Genomic DNA, 26,379 nt, shown 5'->3' on the forward strand with positions numbered 1-26,379 from the left:
TCATGGCCTCCTGACTGGTCTCTCTTCCCCTTATTTCCTTTCTCACCCTCAGCAGTCAGAGTGATCTTTTCAAAACTGAAGTTAGATCTCACTTCTCTGTTCCAAAAACCCCGTGGATCCTCATCTCACTCTGAATAAAAATAAATTTCTCAAATATTAAGCTATAGTCTTGTCCCCACCGCTTCCTTGAACTCATTTCCTATTTCTGTCTGGTTTTCTCCCTCTGCTTCACTTACGATAATTTCTTCCCAGCAGTTCTACTTCTGGATGTATACACAAAGAAAATGAACACAAGATATAAAAGAGATATCTGCATTCTCATATTTATTGCAGCATTACTCACAATAGCCAAGATATGGAAACAACCTAAGGGTCCATCAACGGTTGAATGGATAAAGAGATGTGGTATATATACACACATATATATATATGTGTGTGTGTGTGTGTGTGTGTGTGTGTGTATACACACACATACATAATGAAATATTATTCAGCTATTAGAAATAAGGACATCCTGCCATTTGTGACAACATGGATGGATCTTGAGGGCATTATGCTAGGTGAAATAAGTCAGACAAAAAAAGACAAATACTGTATAATATCACTTACATGTGGAATCTAAAAAAGCCAAACTCATAAAAGCAGAGAGTAGAGTGGTGGTTACCAGGGGTTGGGAGATGAGGGAAATGGGGAGATGTTGGTTAAAAGGTACAAACTTCCAGTTAGAAGATGAGTAAGTTCTGGGAGAGCCTCCCTGGTGGCGCAGTGGTTGAGAGTCCGCCTGCCGATGCAGTAGGACACGGGTTCATGCCCCGGTCCAGGAAGATCCCACATGCCGCGGAGTGGCTGGGTCCGTGAGCCATGGCCGTGGAGCCTGTGCTCCACAATGGGAGAGGCCACAACAGTGAGAGGCCCACGTACCGCAAAAAAAAAAAAAAAAAGAAGATGAATAAGTTCTAGGGATCTAATATATAGCATGGTGATTATAGTTAATAAGACTGTATTTTACACTTGAAAGTTGCTAAGAGTAAATCTTAAATGTTCTCACCAAAAAAAAGAGAAATGATAATGATGTGACATGATGCATGTATTAGCTAAGGTTATGGTGATAATCGTTTTGCAATATAAGTTCATCAAATCAACACATTATATACCTTAAACTCACACAACGATATATGTCAATTGTACCTCAATAATGCTGGGAAAATGAAATAAAATAATTTCTTTGCTCTTCTTCCAATATGCCAAGAATATTCCCACCTCAGGACATTCGGACTTTCTATTCCCTCTGTCTGAAACCCTTGTACCCGTATATTCACATGGCTCTGTCTCTTACTTCCTTTTGGTCTCCGTTCACAATAGTAACTTATCAGGGGGGGTCTTCTTTGGCCAACCTGTAGAAAATAGCAACCATCACCCTGACTGGCTCTTCTCAGACTTCCCAGCACTTACCACTGCTAAATATTACATATGTACTTGTTAATTTGTTCATTATCTATCTCTTCTAGAAATTGCTGTCTAAGCTTCCTAGACAGGGATTCTTGGCTATTTTATTCATTACTGTTTTGCCTAGAGCCTAGAACAGTGCCTAGACTATGGTAAGTGTTCCATATGGCTTTTCAATGAATAAATGCCTTCCTTTTACCAACTTCACTCTTACATCTCCTAACGATGTCTATTTATTCTCATTTTCCTTTTATTGATGAGATTAACCAGCTCCAAGACCGGCCATCTGCAAATAATACTCAGAATCCTCCCACAGAGTTCCTTGAAAACTAAACTAAAAAATAATAGAAAGCTGTGGGAAATTTTAATGCATTTATTTTAGGTTAAAATTATAATTTTTACTAGGCCTACACAGTATAATTTATTTTGGGGAAAAAAGAAACCATTTGTGAAACAAGGCAGGATAAAAAGAAAAAGAAAGCAAAAAAAGCAGGGCGGGAGGAGGGTTAATTAACCATCAGATTTAACCTAGTTACCTCACAGGTGAATCAGATGTGTGTGAAAACACTCTAAAATACACAGTACTATGCAAATCCAGTTGTTTTATTAAAAATTCATATTTTCGAGGCTCTTCATTATTAATCAAGTTATTTTTGTTTACATATTTATTTTTGAAAGTCTCTTAAAAACATCCTGGTGACATATTCTACCTGAGTAAATGTAGTACTTCATACCACACCTCACTGAATCTTCCTTTCTGTGAAAAGAAAAAGAACAGTGTAGTAGGCAGAGTAATGTCCTCCAAAGATGTTCACGTCCATTGAGTATGTTAAGTTACAGAGCGAAGGGAAATTAAAGTTGCAGATGGAATTAATATTGTTACTCAGCAGACCTGTAAAGTAGGGAGAATTCTCTAGATTATCCAGGTGTGCTCAATGTAATTACAAGCATTCTTAATAGCGGATGTTGGCAAGGCCCTACAGAGAGCAGCGTGAGGGAATGTTGCTGGCTTTAAAAATGGAAGGAGGCTGGGAGCCAATGAATGTGGCCGGATTCTCAAAGTTGGAGAAGGCAAAGAAGTTGATTCTCCCCTAGAGCCTCCAGAAGGGATGCGACTCTGCCAACACCTTACTTTAGCCCAGTGAGACTCGTGTTGAACTTCTGACCTCTGGAACGGTAAGATAAAACTTTGTGTTGTTTTAAACCACTGAGTCTTAATTGTTACAACAGCGATAGAAAACTAACACAAACAGCTTTGGGGCATGAGCGGCCTCCAGTGTCAAAAAGACCCGAGTCTCCATTCCAGACCCATCAACTTCTCTAAACCTTGGTTCCTCATCAGAGAAACGAAGATAGCAATAGTGTTTTCTCCATAGGAATATTGTGAGCATGGAATAAGATAGTTTACGTAAAGACTCAAAACGGCCCACAACATGGTAACTTCTCAGTAATCGTTAGTGGTTAACTCATCAATTTTCTGTGAACTTCAAGTGTGAATTATTTGTAAAATCAAAGGGCTAGTAAAATAAGCTGTACATGTGTTGGGATGAAGATAGAATTTGGAGTCAGAAGAAAGGAGCTAAAGTGCAGGCTCTCCTAGCAGTGTGATCTTGGGCAAATCATTTAATGGCCTTCATCTGGAAACTAAGAAAATTACAGTTGCCTAATCACTACCAAATTAGATACTCGATGTGAAAGCATTTTGGAAATCAAAGTCAAAGTCATGCAGCTGGAATTATTGCACATCTCATAAATCCTTCCCATTAGCTTCTTTTGTTGACATTTATTTTTCTAAATGTGGAATAATAAAGAAAAACTCTTTGGTTACAGCTATTGGAATCTAGCTAGTTGGATTTGGGTTATGATAAATTTTATAGTAGGTAATGAGGTAGCAGAGAGAGAGAACAACAATATTACCCAAACAGGATTTCTTTTTTAATGAAATGTGGGTCATAACCATGTTCTAGAGAGAATCAGAGCAATTTTTCTGAAATCATCATAAAGAACTTGACATTTCTTTCTCTGTACTAACGCTTCTTGCTTATCTCGAGCTCAGCTCACATTCATCCCGATTCTTTTGAACAGGCTGTATGTCTAAAGACTAGATTGCCTCTAGTAGGAAACCTAAAATCACATACTCACAGTAATCCAGAAAGCCTATTCCCTTACTCTCTTTTTCTTCTCCCTAAATTTGATATTCATGTGAAAAGTCCTTGATCAGCTTGGTCGGGTTTCTGATCTAACACCATCTTGGTTCTGGATCTCTCTCTGCCCTCTAGTAGCTTCACTTTCCTCTTTTTCTCACCTATTTTCTGAAATTCAACTTCTTTCTCCTCTTAGGTCTTCAGTAATACAGATGAATAAAGGCCCACAGTAATAGAACTAAAGTAACAGGATAGAAAATGTAATGCAGGTAAAGTGAGTTAACACAGTATTCCCCAAAGTGTGTAATACAGATCTCTAGCTCTGCAGACTGTTAGTAAGTTATTGTAAAGAGTTACCTACTTTCATAAATTTGGAGAACGCTGGGTTAAATTTCAACATATTTCATTATTTCAGGTTTTTCCGGCCTTTAACATGTTAATATGCATGGGGCTATAGCACACAGCTTTTCCGGTTTACCTGGCCAGGAGCTCTTTTTTGAATGTAGAACATTTGGGGGACTGGAATGTTTGGTAAACTTAGGTAAAATCCTGGTGAAATGCCTGCCCTTTTATATATATATATAGTCCACAGAAGACCATGTAGGGCTGTAGGGGGAGGAAAAAACCCAGGAAGTACCTTTACCAAAGGAATAAGGTGTATTTCAAAGAAGATAAGGAAGCTCCAAAATTATTGTTAGATGTCTCAGGCTAATACAATATTATGCTTGTGTGTAAAGAAACAATTCCGATTCTAACTCTCCTTGTCTTGGTTGGGAAAGGCCCACTCAATTTCCTCCTGGCCTCTCATACTTTTCCTTTATCCTCCTCAACCCTAAAAACATTATCTTTGCCCAGTTTTCCTCCTTTATCTATTTTCTTCTCTACTACCCTCCCACCCAAGTCAAGAAATAGTGATAATTCTACAAAGCATCTGGGTGTTTATTTTTTTCTCTCTCTCTCTCAGTGGAGAGATGAATAAGCTATAGCAGAATGCTTTATTGATATCTCATAACTAAAATGTTTCAAAATCCAGGAATTAATTGCCATTCAGATTTTTCTGGCTTGAGTTTTCCCCACTTTTTTAAAGCCCAACAACTTACTATGATCACACCTTAATTATTCTTACCAGCCAATAATCATGTACTTGAATTTTACTATGATCCTACAGCCTTGGAGTTGGAATTGGAATTTCAGAAGAGACCTGAAATTCCAATTCTGCCTCTTTGATTCTCACATACTACTCAGTAACTAGGCATTCCTCATTCATTGAATGAAGACTTATCAGGTGCTGGTGTATGCAAGACTTTGTGCATGGTACTAAGGATTCAAATAGGTAGCTTACAGTTACTGGTGGTAGCAACAGTGGTGGTAGTGATAATGTGGTCTCCTGTAAAAGATTTTCCTCCGTTATATAAAGAGCCAGTGAAGTGGAAGTCCCCACCATTCTAAATGGATGAGCGTGGCACCATCCTACAGACAGAGGGTAATTATTATTGTTGGTGAGTGGCTTATTGGACAAATCACTTGTTCTGGATCAGTGGTTCTAAATTCAAGCTGCACAGCAGAGATCTAAAATATTGATGCCTGGGTCCCACGACAAATCAACTGAAGTGTAATTTCTGAAAGAGATGGGTTCTTGGACATGGTTATTTTATTAAAGGTCCATTGGTGAGTGTAATATGTATCCAGTGTTAAGAACCATTGTTATAGATAGGAGGAGTAAGAAGGAAATTGGGTGCAGTAAGGATATCTACCTCAATAGTAACTGAATTAAGAGGAAGGCCAAGGGAGGAATTATCAACTCTACATAAATTAACTAAAGAGCTCAGAAGTTGAGCGTGCCACTGAATTGTGACCCAGGGTCACGGCACCTACAAAATTACATAAGCCAGATCTCTGATCTCCCAAGACCTCCATTCTCTTAGAGCATGGGGAGGAGGACTGCTGCAAAAGGAATCCCACATTTCTAGGGAACTCGGCTCACGGGTTACATTTATCAGAGTTAAAATTATAAATATTGCACATGGTCTCAGTACCCAGAGGTAAACATTTACATAACAGATCTTATTAGCAGACAATTGTGAAACCAAATAATGATTTTTCTGCAGAGTTGCACATGTAAGAACAAACACAAATTAAAAATAAGAGGCTTAATTCTCCCTGTTGAAAATGGGGGAAGAGATTTCCCTCCCCTCCCTTTTCACAGAGCATTTGCTTTATAAAACTTATCATTGTAAGTACTTCCTTACTTCTTTGAAATACATATAAATCCTTTTGAAGACTAGATAGGTCTTTTGTCACCTGGCCTCCTGTCATCTTTCTGACCTGGAATGTCTTTCTGAAGAACTGGGGAACTATCTCTTTGAAATGCAAACATCAAGGGAGATAGTACTCCTATCTTCCAGATTCTGTGGCAGATAGGAATCTAACTTCAGTGGCACTTTGCTCTAAGTTGCAAAATTGCCTCCTGCTATAAAGAAATGAGGTTTGCTTTTTCTCTAGATAAAACGAATTAGCTAATACATATTGTCTCCCCAATTACCAGGTAAAGTTAGGATGAACTATGTGCGACAAATGATGTTGAGTCCTTTACTTATTTACTTATTATTCATCTTGAAACATGTATGTAGTAGGTTAGTCGGCATGGCTATATAAAGGGATGAGATTTCTTTCTCTCTTTGAAATCTGTTTTTAATTGAAGTATAGTTGATTTACAATATTGTGTTAGTTTCATGAGTCTCATGTATTAGTTTCAATTCAGTTTTTTTGCAGATTATATTCTGTCATAAATTATTACAAGATAGTGGGTATAATTCTCTCTTCTGCACAGCAAATCCTTCTTGCTTATCTATTTTATATCTAGTACTTTGTATCTGTTCGTCACATACTCCTAATTTCTCTCCCCCCCCTTTTCATGTTTGGTAACCATAAGTTTGTTTTCTATGTCTGTGAATCTGTTTCTGTTTTGTATATACATTCATTTGTATTGTTTTTTAAGATTCCACATATGAATGATATCATACAGTATTTGTCTTCCTCTGTCAGACTTATTTCACTAAGCATAATATTCTCTAGGTTCATCCATGATGATGCAAATGGCAATATGTCATCCCTTTTTTATGGCTGAGTAACATTCCATTGTATATTCCATTGTGTGTGTGTGTGTGTATATATATATATACACACACCCACACACATACATACATACACACATACCACATCTTCTTAAGTCAGTGGTCTATTTACAAACACTTGGGTTGCTTCCATGTCTTGGCTACTGTAAATAGTGCTGCTATGAACACTGGGGTGCATGTATCTTTTTGACTGTGTTCTTATTTTTTTCTAGATATATACCCAGGTGTGGAATTGCTGGCTCATATATTAGTTCTATTTTCAGGTTTTTTTTCTTTTTTTTTAGGAGACTCCATACTGTTTTTCATAGTGGCTGCACCAATTTACATTCCCACCAACAGTGTACAAGAGTTCCCTTTCTCCACATCCTCTCCAGTATTTGTTATTTGTAGACTTTTTGATGATAGCCATTCTGAGAGTTGCGAGGTGATACCTCATTGTGGTTTTGATTTGCATTTCTTTAATAATTAGTGATGTTAAGCATCTTTTCCTATGCCTGTTAACCACCTGTATGTCTTCTTTGGAAAGATGTCTATTCTTCTGTCCACTTTTTGATTGGATTGTTTGTTTTTTTGGTATCGAATTGTATGAGCTCTTTATATGTTTTGGGTATTAACCTCTTGTTGGTTGCATCCTCTGCAAATATTTTCTCCCATTCCATAGGTTGTCTTTTTGTTTGTTGATGGTGTCCTTTGCTGTGCAAAAGCTTTTAAGTTTAATTAGGTCCCATTTGTTTATTTTTACTTTTATTTATTTTGCCTTGGGAGACTGATCTGAGAAAATATTGCTACAATTTATGTCAAAGAGTCTTTTGCCTATGTTCTCTTCTAGGAGTTTTATGGCATCTTGTCCTACATTTAAGTCTCTAAACCATTTTTAGTTTAGTTTTTTTTTTTTTAATATGGTGTAAGGGAATGTTCTAATTTCACTGTTTTACAAGTCCAACTCCCAGAACCACTTGTTGAAGAAACTGTCTTTTCCCCATTGTATATCCTTGCCTCCTTTGTCAAAGAATAATTGACTATAGGTGTATGGGCTCTCTATTCTGTTCCATTGATCCATGTATCTGTTTGTGTGCCAATACAATGCTTTTCTTAGTGTAGCTTTGTAGTAGAGTCTGAAGTCTGGAGGGTAATATCTCCAACTTTGTTTTTTCTCAGGATTCTTTGGCAATTCAGGGGTTTTTTATGGTTCCATATAAATTTTAGGATTATTCTTATTCTGTGAAAAATGTCCTGGATACTTTGATAGGGATTGCTTTAAATCTATAGATGGCTTTGGGTAGTACAGCCATTTTAATAATATTGATTCTTCCAATCCAAGAGCATGGGCTATCTTTCCATTTCTTTGGATCATCTTCAATTTTATCAATGTTTTGTAGTTTTCAGTGTATAAGTCTTTCATCCCTTTGGTTAAGTTTATTACTAGATTTTTTTTTTGATGAGACTTTAAATGATATTTTTTTTACTTTCTCCTTCTGATATTTCATTATTAGTATATAGAAATGAGACAGATTTCTGTACATTAATCTTGTATCCTGCTACCTTGCTGAATTCATTTACTAGCTCTAATAGTTTTTGGGTGGAGACTTTAGGATTCTTTATATAGAGTATCATGTCATCTGCAAATAGTGACAGTTTTACCTCTTCTCTTCCAACTTAGATACATTTAATTTTCTGATTGTTGTGGCTAGGATTTATAATACTGTGTTAAATAGAAGCAGTGAGGGTGGACATCCTTATCTTGTTCCTTGATCTAGCAGGAAGGCTCTCAGCTTCTCACCATTGTGTATTTCATTGGCTGTGGATTGACATAAATGGCCTTTATTATGTTGAGATATGTTCCCTCTCTACACACATTGAGAGTCTTTGTCATGAATGGATGTTGAATTTTTGTCAAATCCTTTGTTTTGCATATATTGAGATGATCAAGTGGTTTTTGTTTTTCCTTTTGTTAATATGATGTATCACATTGATTTGTGTATATTGAACCATCCTGTGACCCTGGAATAAATCCAACTTGATCATGGTGTATGGTCCTTCTTATGTATTGTTGGATTCGGTTTGCTAATATTTTGCTGAGGATTTTTTTTTTTTTTTTTTTTTTTGTGGTACGCAGGCCTCTCACTGTTGTGGCCTCTCCTGTTGTGGAGCACAGGCTCTGGACGCGCAGGCTCAGTGGCCATGGCTCATGGGCCCAGCCACTCCGCAGCATGTGTGATCCTCCTGGACCGGGGCATGAACCTGTGTCCCCGGCATCGGCAGGCGGACTCTTAACCACTGCGCCACCAGGGAAGCCCTGTTGAGGATTTTTGAATCTATATTCATCAAAGTTATTGGCCTATAATTTTCTTTTTTTGTAATGTCTTTATCTGGTTTTGATGTCAAGGTAATTGTGGCCTCATAGAATGAATTTGAATTTGGGAATAGTTTAAGAATAGGTACAAGTTCTTTATATGTTTGGCATAATTTCCCAGTAAAGCCATCGGTCCTAGACTTTTGTTGCAGGGAGTTTTTTAAATTACGGATTCTGTTTCACTTCTGGTGATCAGTCTGCTCAAATTATCTGTTTCTTTTTGACTCAGTCTTGGCAGGCTGTGTGTTTCTAGAAATTTGTCCATTCCTTCTAGGTTGTCCAATTTGTTGGCATATAACTGTTCATACTATTTTCTTATAATTTTTTGTATCTCTGTTGTATTGGTTGTTTCTCCTCTTCATTTTGAATTTTATCTGGGTCCTCTCTCTTTTCTTCTTTGTGAGCCTGGCTAGAAGTTTGTCGATTTTTATTTATCTTTTAAAAAAAAACCCAGCTTCTGGCTTCATTGATCGTCTCTATTGTTTTTTCAATCTCTGTTCTTTTTCGGTCTGATCTTTGTTATTTTATTCTGCTGAGTTTTGGCTTTATTTTTTCTAATTTGTTTAGGTGGTAGCTTATGTTGTTTTGAGATTTTTCTTGTTTTTTGAGGAAGGCCTGTATCACTATGAACTGCCACCTTACAAATGCTTTTGCTGCATCCCATAGATCTTGTAAAGTTGTGCTGTCATGTTTGTTTGTCTTGGCATATTCTGATTTCTTCTTTGATTTTATTGTTGATCCATTGTTTTTTTTAGTCTCCATGTGTTTGTTTTTTTCTCATTTTTCTTTCTGTAGTTGACTTCTAGTTTTATACCACTGTGGTTGGAAAAGATCCTTGATATAATTTCTAGCCTCTTAAACTTGTTGAGGCTTTATGACCTAATATGTGGGCCATCCTGGAGAATGTTCCATGTGTGCTTGAAAAGAATGTATAATCTGCTTTTTGGGGGATGTAGCATCCTTTAATTAGATAACATTTAAATCCAATGGTTCTGCTGTATCTTTTAGGACCTTATTTGCCTTACTGATTTTCTGTCTGGATGATCTCTTCACTGATGTCACTGGGGTGTTAAAAGGTCTCCTACTATTATTGTACTATTATCAGTTTCTCTTTTTCTGTCTCAGTATTTGCTTTATGTATTTAGATACTCCTGTATCCAGGCATGTATGTTTTTTTTAATTGAAATATAGTTGACTTACAGTGTTGTGTTAATTTCTGCTATACAGCAAAGTGATTCAGTTATACAGATATATACATTTTTTTTTATATTCTTGTCTATTATATACTTTTCCATTATGGTTTATCACAGGATACTGAATATACTTCCCTGTGCTATACAGTAGGACCTTGCTGTTTATCCATTCTATAGGGAACAGTTTGTATCTGCTAACCCCAAACTCCCAGTCCATCACCCCCTACCCTACCTCTCCTGTGACAACCACAAGTCTGTTCTCTATGTCTGTGAGTCTGTTTCTGTTTTGTAGATAGGTTCATTTGTGTCATATTTTAGATTCCACATATAAGTGATATCATATGGTATTTGTCTTTCTCTTTCTGTCTTCACTTAGTATGATAATCTCTAGTTCCATCCATGTTGCTGCAAATGGCATTATTTCATTCCTTTTTATGGCTGACTAGTACTCCGTTGTATATATGTACCACATCTTCTCTATCCATTCATCTGTTGGTAGACATTTAGGTTGTTTCCATGTCTTGGCTATTGTGAATAGTGCTGCTATGAACATAGGGGTGCATGTATCTTTTTGAATTATACTTTTGTCCAGATATACACCCAGGAGTGGGATTGCTGGATTTAAGGTAATTCTATTTTTAGTTTTTTGAGGAAGCTCCATACTGTTTTCCATAGTGGCTGCACCAATTTACATTCCCACCAGCATTGTAGGAGGGTTCCCTTTTCTCCACACCCTCTCTAGCATTTATTTGTAGACTTTTTAATGATGCCCATTCTGACTGGTGTGAGGTGGTACCTCATTGTAGTTTTGATTGGCATTTCTCTAATAATTAGCTATGTTGAGCATCTTTTCATGTGCCTATTGGCCATCTGTGTGTCTTCTTTGGAGAAATTTCTATTTACATCTTCTGCTTATTTTTCTATTGGGTTGTTTTTTTTGTTGAGTTGTATGAACTGTTTGTATATTTTGGAAATTAAGCCTTTGTCAGTCAAATCATTTGCAAATATTTTCTCCCATTCTGTAGGTTGTCTTTTCGTTTACAGTTTCCTTTGCAGTGCAAAAGCTTGTAACTTTGATTAGGTCCCATTTGTTTTATTTTTGTTCTTATTTCTATTGTCTTGGAGGACTGACCTAAGAAAACATTGGTATGATTTATGTCAAAGAATGGTTTACCTGTGATCTCTTCTAGTAGTTTTATGGTGTCATGTCTTATGTTTACATCTTTAAGGCCTTTTTGAGTTTACTTTGTGTATGGTGTGAGGGTGTGTTCTAACTTCATTGATTGACATAACAGCTGCCCAACTTTCCCAGAACCACTTGCTGAAGAGACTGTCTCTTTCCCATTGTATGTTCTTGTTGAGCGTGTATGCTAATGAGTACAATATCCTCTTCCTGTATTGATTCCTTTGTCATTATATAATGCCTTTCTTTGTCTTTTTTTATAGCATTTGTTTTGAAGTCTATTTTGTCTGATATGAGTATTGCTACCCCCTGCTTTCTTGTTATTTCCATTTGCATGAGATCTTTTCCATCTCCTCACTTTGTCTGTGTGTCTTTCATCCTGAAGTGAGTCTCTTGTAGGCATCATATCAAAGGTTTTTTTTTTTTTTATCCAATTGGCCACTCTGTCTTTTGATCAGAGCATTTAGTCCACTGAAATTTGAAGTAATTATTGATAGGTATGTACTTATTGCCATTTTATTCCTTGTTTTCCAGTTGTTTTTGTAGTTCTTCTTTGTTCATTTCTTTTTGTTTTTATATTGTGGTTTGATTCTCTTTAATAGTATGCTTGAGTTCCTTTCTTTTTGGTTTTTGTAAATCTGTTGTAGGTTTTTGATTTGTGGTTACCCTGGTGTTCATGGATGTTGACCCATAATTACATCTACTTGCTGTAAACTGATAATCATTTAAGTTCAAACACATTCTAAAAGATCTATAGTTTTTACTCCCCTCCCCCACATTTTGTGTTTTTTGATGTCCTATATTTCATCTTCATGTCTGTCCTTTTAATATTTACTGTAGTTATAGTTGCTTTAACAATTTTTGTTTGTTTTTTAATCTACCTACTGGCTTACCTAAATGATCTTTAATCCTTACTATATATTTACCTTTTCTATTGGGATCTTTCCCTTTCCTATAAATTCTTGCTTCTTTTCAATTTAGAGAAAACCCTTCAACATTTCTTTTAGAATAGGTTTTAATATTTTTAATTCTCTTTGTTTTTGCTTGCCTGAGAAATTCTTTCTCTCTCTTTCTATTCTAAATGATGGTCTTGCTGGGTAGACTATCCTAGGTTGCAGGCTTTTCCCCTTCAGGACTTTTCAAGCCAGAAAGGAGTGGCATGATATATTTAAACTTTCTTCAGAGAAATCAGCTGACAACCTTATGGGGGTTCCCTTGTAACTAACCCTTTTTTTCTCTTGCTGCATTTAGAATCCTTTCTTTATCTTTAACTTTTGCCATTTTAATTATGCTATGTCTTGGTGTGGTTCTATTTGAGTTCATTTTGTTTGGGACCCTCTGTGCTTCCTGTACCTGGATATCTGTTGCCTTCTTTAGGTTTGGGAAGTTCTCAGCCATAATTTCTTTAAACACATTTTTGATCACCTTCTCTCTCTCTTCTCCTTCTGGAACATCTATTATGTGTAAGTTGGCACATTTTATATTTTCCCATAGATCTTGTATGTTGCTTTCATTTTCTTTTCATTTGCTTTTCTGTGTGCTGTTCTAATTTGGTGATTTCCATTATTCTATCTTTCAAATCACTTATATGTTCTTCTGTATCATTTAGTCAGCTATTCATTGCTTCTAGATTGCTTTTTACCTCAGAAATTGAGTTATCTATTTTTGATTGGGTCATCTTTCTAGTTTCTACTTCCTTGTTACAATGATCTACATTCATATCAATAATCTTAATTCAATTAGCATTTTTATTATCTCCTTTTTAAACTCATTGTCTGGTAGACTGGTCTGTTTCATCATTTAGACTTTCAGCGTTTTTCTCTTGCTCTTTAGTTGGGAGTAGTTCTTCCACCTTTTCACTTAACTTTCTCTGTCTCTATGAATTTAGAAGAAACACTTATCTATTGTGGTATTGAAAGGGTGTTTTTATGTGGGAGTGTCCCTATGTAGACTGTGTATCCAGTGTCTTTGGTGTGAAGGCTTGTTTGGATGTGGATGACAACCACATTTTTCCCCAGGTGTACTGACCACTATCACCTTGATAGGGAGTGCAGTTTGTGTTAGGGGATCTAAAGCCTGCACAGAGTGTGAGGCAGGACTTCCTCTCTGCTCCTTGGACATCATCACCCTGTCAAGGTATCGGGTCTGCTCCGCAGTTGCTGGAACAGAAGCCCTGAGGGTTGAGCTTGAGCAAGCTCTGTTTCCCTTGAATATGTTCTTTGCCCCAAAGGACAGGAGTGCTGAAGTGAGGCTCTTACACTCAACACAGGTCTGATGCACTGCCCATGTAGGAATTCATGGTTCTGCTCAGACATAGCACAAGGTGGCGTCTCTTCCCCTCTTGTGGTTGTCCCAAGGCTGTGGCACGGAGTGAGTTGGGCCAGTGTGTCATCTAAGCTGGGGCTAGAGGTTGGAGCTTTGTGGCTGCAGGAACTGAAGCAGCTGTGCTGCCATCATAAATCTGGGTTTCCCCTGTGGTGCTGATTTGAGCTAGTGCCAACACTGGCTGCTGCTGCTGCCCCACCTGAACCACATCCCAGGCCCCCAACCCACCTGTGTCCCTAGACAGTCTTTTCCCCAGACCCAGCTCACCCAGATCTCATGCCAAGCTGTGGTGTGGAGTAAGCAGGTCCAGGGTGTTTGCCTCGCTCAGATTGGGGAGTACAGTGAGGTAGCAGCTGCCAGTGCAGAGCTCCCTCCGCCCTGTTTGTTGGCAAGCCTGCACCCATGCACTCTTCATGAGTGGGTCTAGTTTCTCCAGCCCTTCTACCTGTCCCAGCAGTTCTCCCAGCAGCCAGGGGGACTTGTCTTCTCCATGTAGGACTCCAGGACTGGGACACTCAGCGTATGGCTCAACCTGCTTGCTCCCCAGTGTGAAGGTGAGCCATGCAGACCTTTTCTTCCTTTCAAAGCCCTCCCAGGGATAGAGGTCCCAATCCCATGCATTTTTTCCATCCTACCCAGTTACATGGAAATCTTTCTTACAGCTTTGGTTGCATAGGAGTCCTTTGGCCAGTTTCCAGTTTTCCTTGAGAATTGTTCCCCATGTAGATGTATTTTTGATGTGTCTGTGGTGGGGAGGTGAGCTCCGCATTCTCCTACTCTGCCATCTTGATCCCTCCTATCTTTGCAATCTCTCATCAAATTGCCTGTGACGTGCATCACATTGTGGTTTAACGCTTGTGGTTTAATGCTTATTCAGTAAGTTTTCTACTACCATTGTGGAGAATTTTTCTGGGTTGGGAAATGATTTTGTTTTAATTAATAAAAATTTCCCCAACACACGAGAGAGTAAAAATTATTCTCAATTTGTTTTTTATCTCAGACTATCATCAGATACAAATAATTGAGATACTATAGTCAGATTTCAGATACAAATAATTGAGATATTAGTCAGATTTCAAATTCTCTCCAATGTTCACAGATCAGACTGAAATTTTTTTTAATTTGAGTTATAATCTTGTTTTTCAATCTAAGAAAAACTGCAAGAATTTCCAAGAATTCTCAAAATAATATCTGCTGCTTTCTGGGAAAAAAAAAAGTGTCCATTTTGGCAACTTATATAGCTCATACCGCTCTGAGTACTGGCAATCAACTGGTCAAGAAAGTTAGAAATTTAGAAAAAAATGTTGAAATTCGTTCCTGCTTAGTACCTACTTTTACTCAAGGCATTCCAAGGCAAAGATAGTCACTGGCAGCACTGAAAAGCAAGTTGCTTCAGGGAAAACGTCTTCTTTCTTCCCCGGCTAAATGCCTTCATCTCTAGTCCCGTTTCATTTAGACAATTTTGTGGCAGTGAAAGTGTCATTCAACAAGTGTAAAGTACTTGTTTCTGAAGAAAAGCTTACTTTGTTTAACAAGTACAGAGAGCTAGAGGAAATCCATTGTTAGCTCATTATGATGAGGGTTTGGAGGAATCACAGGTCCCATTACGTCCTGTAGCAACAGAGCCACCACAACAGAAATGTACCATCTTCCTCCCAAAAGGAAAGGGCACCGCTGTTATCAGAGCAGCATTTACGCAAGTAACCCTTGGGTCCCCAGGCTGATCAGAGGGATGGTTAACTAGAAGGAGGAGTGGGAAGACAGAGGACTAGTGCAAACAAACTCTCACAGGTGATCAAATCAGGGAAAACTGAACTAGTCCGGAAGACATTTTTCAGGGTCTGGGACCCGGTAGTTGTAGAACAGAAGTGAGGAGGGAGGTCAGGATGATGTTAGATGGTATCAGGCAGTAACTCAAATGAGCTGGAGCACATCCACCTAGCGCAGTTCCTGGGATGTAGAAAGTGCTTAATGAATATTAGTTGAGGAATTAAATTAATAAAGATGTCTCTCTTTCCTGTACAACTTGTACGGTGCGTGGCAATCTTGTTTAAATTCATAAGGACAAAGTGAGCACGAAACATTTGTATTAACTCAGTCTGTGGGGTGGCTCTCATTTGTCGCCCAACATCAGTGTAGACTTGAAACTCTCACTGAGTGCTAAAACTCACTTTCCCTACGTTCTTATCGTAAGGGAAATTATCTTGTGTAGGTAAGATGTTCTCTGGAAATGTGATCCAATGATTATTTAAGGGAGCACGCATACCTTATCATTCACCTAGTATCCACCGATGGATCCGAATTTAGCTCCAGTTTGCTGCTCCCTCCCAGCAGCTTTCAAAATTAGTCAGAAACAGTTATCCATTTTCTTTCATAAACTAATAGCTTCCTTGTCTCAAGAGTTAAATAAAAAGGGTAATATATTAAATGTTTAACAGAAATGTTAGAAATGCTGCTTGATCTATATTTAAAGTGAAAGCATAAAAACTACACCTTTGATGCAGATATTGATCATTAGAAAAAAGTTCTAAATTAAGAATATAGATCATGTCACCTTTTCCTAGATCTTATTCTGACTCAGAGTCTGAAGAAATTCTCCTACCATAGAATTCTCCATCGTTTAGGTGATAGAACCATACACAGGAAAAACTGACAGCAGCACCAACTGGTTCTGCAGCAAAATCATAGGAAGCTTGATTAATATGAACTATCCAGTTGATAACGGCTGAAAAAAATGTATGGGCATTGTGATATCTCATGAGATTAACTCAGTAATATCCTCTCCGAGTAGATCTGTACCTTTCTTTTGATATTTGTAGTTTTACATGGTAATGAAATCTCAGTATAAAAACGAACTGAGAAAAGATTAGCTTTGAAAAACAGCAATTCCAGGACAGCAGACAGGCTGTCGGCAGCAGCCGGTGTCATTGCCCCATCGTTCCTCAGAAGAACCTCAGGACCGTGCCAGTGAGAAAGCTGTTCCCTGACTCCTAATGGCCTCTGAAGCCCTCACATAAACCCTGGGTGGCTGCCTAGGCTTGCAGCCTGGGTGGAGAGAGAGAGAGGGATCTTAGCAGAACGGGATCTGAAGAGTTTGATTCAGAAGCTTGCATCCCCACAGTGACTCACTGGTAAAGTTCTGAGGAATCACAATTCAAAAGAACTTTTTGATTGATTAAATTTACAGGGATGACTGAGCGCAAAATGCGTTTACTAAATAAATTTGGAAATTAGGAATGGGGCATTTAATTTGTGCCAGGATGAAAAGCCTTTGCATTTGACAAGTGCGAGTGGATATTTATTTTTTAATATCTTGAACTCACTAGTATAGATATACAAATGCTCTGACAATGTTTTAAGAGTTAAAATTCACTTAACACCTATACCTCAAAAGTACTATGTATAATTTACCTGTCAAAAATAAATTTCCCCCAAATCTAGTCTTCATTCTTCTAGAGGAGAGAATAGAAACACCAAGGATGCTTCCTCCTGGGGTGTGGGGTATGGGCTGGGGAACACCATGGCAAAAGCGAAAGAATAGGTATCAAAATTTCTGCTTAATAGTTCTTATGGTAAATATTTTTCCTATTAAAATATTATTCAAAATCACACTAATAACACTACCACAGTCCACCAATTCACCCAACTAGATAATTATGTTATTGCAGCGTTTAATTTTTTTAGTGATGAGCAATGATAGTATTACATTCTGTACATAGCTATTCTAACACATACATGTCATCTCATCACCCTTATGCTGCCAATAATGCAAGACCAAGCCCCCTACCCCTCATCCTTCAGTTTCCTATTACCTTAGGCAACCCAACAGAGGTGATATTATTTCAGGACATATCTGAAAATAACTTCTTTAAAAAAATTTTCTTTTATATAACCAACCACCTGCATGGCAGGAAAATCACAGGAAGCAAGTAACCAACCCTGCATGAGTCACTGTTGCCAGCAATCTCACAAGGTAATGAAACCAATTCCACACTTTGCTGGTAGTCTGTAACTGGAGGGTAAAAACTAAAGGGTTTTGATCATCCTGAAAGCGAAGCCTAGAACAATTCCTGGATTTAAACAAAGAAGAAAGGCAGAGTTTCCCGAGTTCATTGTTCTCAGCTATTTAATTGTCCTCCTGATTCAATGTTCATCTAAGTGCGTAAAACACTACTGGACTTCTAGAGACCAAACTGAGCTCAAAGGAAGAAAATCATGACCAAGGAGAGAAAGTCTATAATCAGGACTGCAGGAAGCTGCAACCCAGAAATTTGAATTTTGAGTTCTGACAAACAAGTTCTTCCAAAGGCCTAAAGGAGTCTCCTGATAATTCTTTCACTGAGTAAATCAGAGTTCTGTTCAACTGCTGGGATCTTGGAAAATTCAAACCCTGTCTACATAGATGGTAATCAGGCTGCAACACCTTGAAATACCAAGCAAGATACATAATTCTGGTGAGATTATGAATGGGATAAGAAATCTCTTCCCCCGATGGGCTGGGTAGACCAGGATACATCCAGACATAAACAAGTAGCCTAGTCAGTGCTTACATTCTGTTTTCCCAAAGCCAAATCCAATGAGAGAATTGGTAGAACGAAGTTTCTCTCTTGAAGTCAAGTTTAAGCATTTCAGACAAGATTCAATAAAAAATTTTAATCTAATTTTTGTCAGCAAAGCCATAGAAATCAGCACAAGCCCTGAAAAATTGAAGAGGCACTGTTTTTTATTGAATCCATAAATCTAAGAACTTAGCACTTAAAAGAAAAATTTTAACTGTTTCTTTTAAAAAAAAAAAAAAAAAGTAGTGTAATAACAGACAGGGAAATTGAGCCCAAGGGTCTAAGAGCCTTATTCAAATTCCAAAAGCAAGAAGTATTTGGGAAAATAATGTTGCCTAAATAAACTTCACTAAAATATCTGAATCCAAACCTAACAATTGAATGTATCTTGTTTCAGTGGGTTTTGGTTTGGATTTTGATTCCCTTATTATGTGTTCTAAAACCCCAGTGAGAGTCACAGCAAGAAGAAGGTGCTTTGAAATCCATTTATTTTTCAAGTGAAACCCTTAGAGACAGACTTGGAAATTTGGCAGGGAAGTTGGCAGAAAGGCACAAAGGGAGAATTTGGAGGTGGCAGCATTCAGAAATCTCTCCTCACTAACAAGTTTTTTGATCACTTTAATTTTTATTTATATAGAGTTGCCATCTGACTTCCAATTACAAAACAAGAAGAATATGTATCAATATATAGTTTTTCCTGTTCTATAAACCACAGCATCATGTGCCTTATTTTATTCCAGGAACAAGGTCTTGTTTGCTTCCCAGGAAAGCTACCTGAAGTGTGATGTGGCAGAAAACACATTGTGTTTTTAGTGGCGATTCAGGTTATAAAGTTTGTTCTGCCATCAACATCTATGTTCTTACAACTCCAAGTGTGGTCCACTGAGCATCAGAATTGAAACCACAGGCAAAATCTCAGGTTCCACTCAGACCCATTGAATCAGAATCTGCATTTTAACCAGCTCCCCAGGTATTCATATGCACATTAAAGTGTGGGAGACATTGTTCTATATAACTTAAGCACACTAATCCCTTCTGTATTTCATTTCCCCTATTGGTAAAATGAAAAAGACTTAAGTAGCCACTAAGGTGCTGTGCACAATTTGATTTACAGCACAGGCAAGCTGGAAAACCCCCTTTCTTGGATATCATTTTGAGTTCCTGTAGTTCTTCCATGCAAACACCATCTACATACGGAGACTGAGATTTAATGAGCCTTTGCTGCCTCTAAGTTTACTTCTTTACTGAAGCTTTAAATCAAGCCAAATGTTTATCTTAGCCCCAAATAGAACACATTAAAGAGTAAAGGGGAAAGAGAACGAGGGGTCTAACATATCTTGAACCTTAATAAACACTTTAAACTTACATCTACTTTAATTCTGTGAAGTAGGATTCTATAAAATGTTACAGATGAGAAAACAATCTCAGAAACCTTAGATAACTTGTTATGTGTCACAAAGTCAAATGACACAACCAGGATTTTAGTTGAAGTGTCTCTCATTCCAAATCCCCTGAAAAACAGAGTTGCATAGTAATGTGCAGACAAATTCAGTGGTATCAACTGCTTTTATTATTTCTGGTTTCCTGTGTAACTAAGTCACACTGAGGTCATCTAAATCCTCAATAACAAAAATGACACCAAAATTACACACCTGCTTTGCTTCACCTTCCTCCAAACCAACTATTCTAATGATACATTGGTAAGTCTGGATTTCGAACACAGTTTTAATATGCAATTGGATCACTCTTTTTCTGAGTGGATTAATGGATTAAATACTTGGTGTATTTAATCCATTAACATTTATTGTGATTACTGATTTATTTAGACTCATTTATACTATATTATTTTGTGTTTTCTTTTTTCCATATTTTATCTTTTGTCCCTTTCTTTTCCAGCCTATTGTTTGATAACATTTATTTGCTCTCATTCCCTCTTTTCCTCTCTGCCAGTTTAGAATTATAGCTTGTATTTCTATTCTTTTAGCATCAATATTAAAATTTTTAACAATCCTACTTAATTTCATATTTTTCTAACAAAGCCTGAAGTTTTCACTATTTCTCTTACTCCTAAAATATCTTAGCATGTTTTACCCTCCAAACACCAGCCCTCTCTTTTTCTAGGGTATTATAATTTCCATTAGTTCTAAGATAATTGGCAGCTCAGAATCACTGTTCTTGGAGTTAAAACTGATCAAGCAGCAAAGTTAGTATATGGCTTGAGCCATATCCAGCTGTCTTTGCTTCCTCCTACCATGCTGCTGAGCCGTACACTATGGGCTCCAGCCCCTGAGAATGATTTTGATTTTTTTTCTTACTTCAGCTGCTGACTAGAGTATGTTTCCCCATAGAGATGGAGCTCTCAGCTGCCTCTGTGTTTTCATCCTGTAATGTAGTAGATCTCCAGCTTCAGCCTCCCTAATTGCAATTTTTAAAAAAATTTTTGGTCCATAAGAGATGCTTATGTTCCAGAACAATGACTCTATAAATATTATTTATATTATATTTATATTATTTATAGATATTATTGCCATATATTTATAGTTGGGAGGAGACAGTTTTATACATAAACTTACAACCCCATTTTGACAGAATACTACCTCTCTAGGAATCTGAGTTTTTATCCCAAGGAATGAAGTGGAACCACAATTAGAATCCATTGAGAATTAATTCATTTTTTATGTGATCCATCATATTTAAACAAAAAATTGTTTTTCAGAAATCTTGCAAATCAAAGCCACAGAGCATTAATAGTCATTGCTAACAAAAATGCCCCCCAAGAAATAATTTATGATGAGCTTGAGACAAACTAGACTGACTTTAAGTCAAATGATGAGGATAGCAAAGCTGATTGTCTTCTCCAACTAGCCTGTTCTGCCACTTTTCTTCACCTATCACCTCATGTCCACCACTTTCCCCAGCTCACATGTCCCAAGTGAGCATCTCCTCTTTGTCTCTTCCCCTTTGGAAAACTCGAAAGGATTTCAAATCTGTAATTTGAAATTCTCAACTTATTAATAGGGCATATTTTAATGAGTGAATTTCAGATATTGTATTAACTTATTTGAATAGTGAACTTTTTGTAGCTAATAAGAAATAAAAGATTTTGTCTTGTCACCTACAAATTGGTACTTGTCATTGGCACTTGCCATCTACCTGTACAGGATTAAATCATGAGCTGCTGTAGCTGCTGACCTTCAATAGCCACTGAAAGGAGTTCAGGGTGGAGATCAGGAATGAGGCACTCTTTGCTCTGGGAAAAACTGGCAGAACAAGTCTTCAGATAGTTACATATTTTCAGGAGAGGATTTTATGAGCCCAATTCTTGCATCTCCTCGTATCTAGAAAAGCACTAAAATCCTTCACGATGACATCTGTTCCTCATGACTAGCAGTAACTTTTACAAGATTAACAGAAACCTTCTGCAAAAAATATGTGCTCGATTGCATGTACTCCCCTTTCTCCAAAAGCACATATATACTGACCTTCCCCCCTACCTCTCTGAAGCAGTTTCTCACAGCTATCTGAAATACTGTCTCCCAGGCTATAGTCCTCATTTTGCCCCAAATAAAACTTAACTCACAACTGTCACATTGTGCTTTTTTTTTTTTTAAGTTGACAGTTTCCTGTTAAGGAGTTTGTTAGTAAACAAGCTAAGTTGTTATTTGTTCATTTGGAGCAGAAAGACCTTAATTTCACGTTAAGCCAATTTATTGGGCAAGCCATGAAAACACAACAGAGTTGAGAGAGGACCAGAAAGCATAGACTATGATCTGTGAGCCCCAAATCAGGAGTTAGAAAATTATGCCTGCAGGCCAAACCCAGCCCAATGCCTGATTTTGTAGATAAAATTTAATTGGACCACTTACATATAGTCTATGGCTGTTTTCACAGGAGCAGAGTTGAGAATTTTCTACAGAGACTGTATGGCCTGCAAAGCTGAAAATAATTACTATAGGGCCCTTTATAGAAAAAGTTGGCTGACCCCTGCCCTAGATGGTCTCCCTACTTTCTTGAAGAAAAATTAGTAACTGCCTGGCCACCAAAGGGAGGTCTGAGAATCTTTCATAAAAGAAGAACTTAGGTCCATGATGTTACACCAGCTTCTGAAAGAGATGGGTCTCCCCTGCCCTAATTCTGCTCTCCCCAGTCCTCCCTCTATATGTGTGCACACCCACTTCCCTGTCAAACTCGTTTTCTTCTTCCAGCTCAGCCCCTCTTTCCCTCTATACCAAAATCTTAGTGCCCAGTTGCACTGGGCACTATGTTATATCATCCTTTCATTTTCCCAACATTTAATCAGGTGCCATAACCTTTTTCTCCTGCCATAACCCTTTGCTCCATGTGTAACCAGCCAGTCTCCCTCTGATATGTCTTGTACATCCTATATTTTTCTAGTTTCACAGCATTTTAGATTCACTCATTCATCCAGTCTTTCAAACAAAACAACACATTCTTGCAGCACCTACTGTGTGTACCGTGGATACTGCAAAACACAGGGAGACAAAGGAGCACATGGTCCAGAAAGAGAAGCAAACAGATAAACCAAGCACATGCAATAAACTGTTACAATTGAGTTTCACTGGGGACAAAAAAGAATATGGAATCAATTCTCCCTTGGAGGAAATGAGGAAACCTGTGAGGCACAAAATCTGTGAGGAGGCTTCTTTTTGTTAATAAATATTACTGTGTATGTCCTAAAAGCCCTACAAAAGCTAAGATTTTTATGAATTTGGTGTATTAAAATTCCTTTAAAAATTAAGTTATTTTAAGAGAAGAATGTATCACAAATATGCTTTTCTCAAATGCTTTAAAGTAGTTAAAAAAGACAAGTGAGGCAACACGAAGTTAATATAAATAGAACATGATTGATCTCCTGCCCTTAGGAATTCATTAACTCTCCCTGACTGAATTTGAATAAATCAGAATATATAGTTACCTTCAGTGGAGTTGGTGCTGGAGTACAGGCTCCAAGAGCAACTGACATAGGATTCTTCAGATTAAAAAAAAAAAAAAACCTAAAAGAAGCAATGGGTCAAATAGAGAGGCAAATAGTTGGATAGGAAATTTATATTGGTTTCTGATAACAAAGAGAAAAAGGAGGAGAAAGTAAGCAAGAGGAGGGAGGGAGAAATATCCTTCCCACTGATTTGGAAACTCTGCTGGAAGATCAGAATTTCTAAACATCAGTTCTCAATTTGACAAAAGAGACACAGCCAAACTGTCTTGATTTGGAAATTGATCAAGCCAACCAGACTAGACCATTTCCAATGTGTTCCGTCCAATGGGACAGGAGCCAAAGCTGCCCAGCCACTTATTCCTCTGGAGAAAAGTTGGCTTTCTCCTTGCAGGCTGCTCTAGTGGAGAATGGGTGATAAAATCTAGTTACAACACAGGTTTAAAAAAAAAGGATTAAAGCTGAGATTTGAAGAATGGGCTACTTTGAAAGAACCTAAATTCCAAGCTCAGAAAGTTTTTGAGTGTGACTAAAACTGTTCGGAATGTTGTATCATCCCTCCACCCCAACCCCCGAAGGGTGTCTGACCCTTGTATCTATAGGAAGGTTGAACTACTTAACCTTTTGTGGTTATTGTAACTCTGCGGTTTTATCCAGTGGTTGCATTTTATGAGTCTATGAAAGCGTGTAAGCCAGAATCTAGTGCAGAAAAGGTATTCAGTGTGGGTCTGTACAAAGAATAAGTGGAGTAATATGGATGAAGAGACAGGAGGAAGGAAGAAATAAGGAAGATGAAGAAAGGACCCAGTTTGTCATTTCAAGGCAGTCAAACAGATCTGCCTTGAATGGATATGCATTCACTAGTATGTAACTTTGAGGAAAATTACTTAACCTCCCTGAGTCTTGATTTCTCATTTGTAAGATTGGGACAATACCACTCTCATTGGGCTGATTTGAGGAATAAGTGAATTGCATGTAAAATGTATATCATACTTCATAGTAGATAGTAAGCATCCTATCGGTACCATTTCGCTTCTTGACAATCTTGTTGTCATTCCTGTTATCCATATCAAAATGTGGTATTTGAAAGAATTCTAGAAATATAAAAGTATGGTAAACTGAATTCCATCCACCAGCATGAAAGCTATGAGGACACCTCTAAGTAGAAGTCAATGTAGAGGTGTAGACATCTAAGGAATTTTATTTTTCTGCAGTTAACTTTTATACTAAGAGCCTACATGGCCTCTTTCGTATTTTCCTATTTTAGCCACTGAGAGTTCTGAGATTTTAAGGTGACATAGATGCAGGGAAGCCTGTGATTTCTTTTGTTATTATTGGTATCTCTTCAGTCTGTTGGCAGCTAAGGAAAGCAGTAAGTCACTGTTCAGAGATGCCTGTGTGGGAAGATTTAAACCATATCAATTTCAAAGTGTGTCTATAGCAAGAAAATATTGCTTCTTTTAAAAAGACTAATGTAAATCAGATTAAGTGATTTAAATAGGAATAAACCTGTAAAGGTTACTACGATGCTGATAAGCTTTTATAGCTGTTAGACAAAGAGGGCATATCTTTTATATTTTAAAGGAGGCTTACAGAGCCAGCATTTATTAAGGTAAAGAACAGTAACCTAATGAAAAACCAAAAATCAAAAATACCCACAACCCTGGATGTTTCTTAGTTCCTGGAACACTTTCACTAGTTCCCTCCTTTCGTCAGCAATCAACAAGGAAAACACGATTTTCTCAAAGATGTTTTAAACATCTGAATTGAAATGAATATGGGCATTTATCCACTGGACACCCATCCTCATTGGTTGAGGGCTGCCTCCGAGGCTGTCAACTACTCCCTCACTTCAAGGCTGACAGGCTCAGCAGAGTGCCATTGAGGTGGAAGGGAGGTCGCCGGCACAAGGAGGGTCTGGGTTCCCATGCAACTGTCGTCACAGCCATGGCTGAAATCAGAGGTGGCCCAAGGGGATGTGACACTGGTCACAAAAGGTGTCGGCTACAGCGTCCTCTGTGGTAGGGTGACAGGGTTTCAGGAACAAAGCTTTCTGCACTGAGGACATGCTGTACGTATGCCCAGGTGGAAAGCACTGGATGCAGGCTGCACCCATGGAACGTGACCTACCACATCTTGTGTAGCTTGTCGGGGGAGCGGAACAGAAGGGGAGGTGTGCTCCCCCAGCAACTGGAATGCTAGAACCAAAGCCAACCATATGGAGACCTTGCCTCTGTGCACTTCCTTTGTGCGCTCTCTCCTCCTTAAATTTACCTAGCAAAATCCGACACCCCTCAAAATATTGCTCACATACCTCTTTCTAGACTGCTTCTAATCACTAAGATTTTCTGTGGCTCTTTGAGACCATATGTTTGTTCTAGGCTGTTGAAGGACACAGAGAACAAAAACTATCCACCTAACTGGGAAGACATCTCTAGACTGAAAAACGAGGCAGACAGCTCCATATAATCAACAGATCAGTTTATTATAGGGTAACATACTCGATGGGGTGGACAACAATTCCAAAGTATTAACAGCTACACTCCAGACTGCCCAGGCACCATTGGGACAACTTTATAGTTAACCTAGGGTATGAAGGTAGCTGCTTGGAAACAGGATGTGCATTTCAAAGTCAAGATTTATGAATGGGTGACTAGCGTCATAGGCCCCGGAAATATGTCAGGGAAGATTGTCATCATCAGCCTACCCTGACCAATACAGACACTTAACAGATATTTTTAACTGATGTTATTAATTCTAGTTGGAAGTAGTAATGTCATATTTCTTTGAATCTAAGACATGATCAAAGGTAAGACACATCATTATTTTATGTTCCATTAAGAAAGAATGAATGCTGCCAATCAAGCTATGACAACCCATTCCAATTTCAGGAGTTAAATTGTGCAAGATAGTGAATCTTAGAATCAATGAAATACCGTAACAATAACTCTCGTGTAAAATCATTCTACAATTTATGAAATGCTTTAGTGAATTATCCAACCCATTTTTGCAACATGAATTCACTGGTCACTTTTTTTTGTTTGTTTAACATTACTCTTGGTCCTGAGTATAAGACATATACCTTCAT

This window comes from Leucopleurus acutus (genome assembly GCF_964270905.1).
Source record: "Leucopleurus acutus genome assembly, chromosome: 2".
Taxonomy (NCBI): domain Eukaryota; kingdom Metazoa; phylum Chordata; class Mammalia; order Artiodactyla; family Delphinidae; genus Leucopleurus; species Leucopleurus acutus.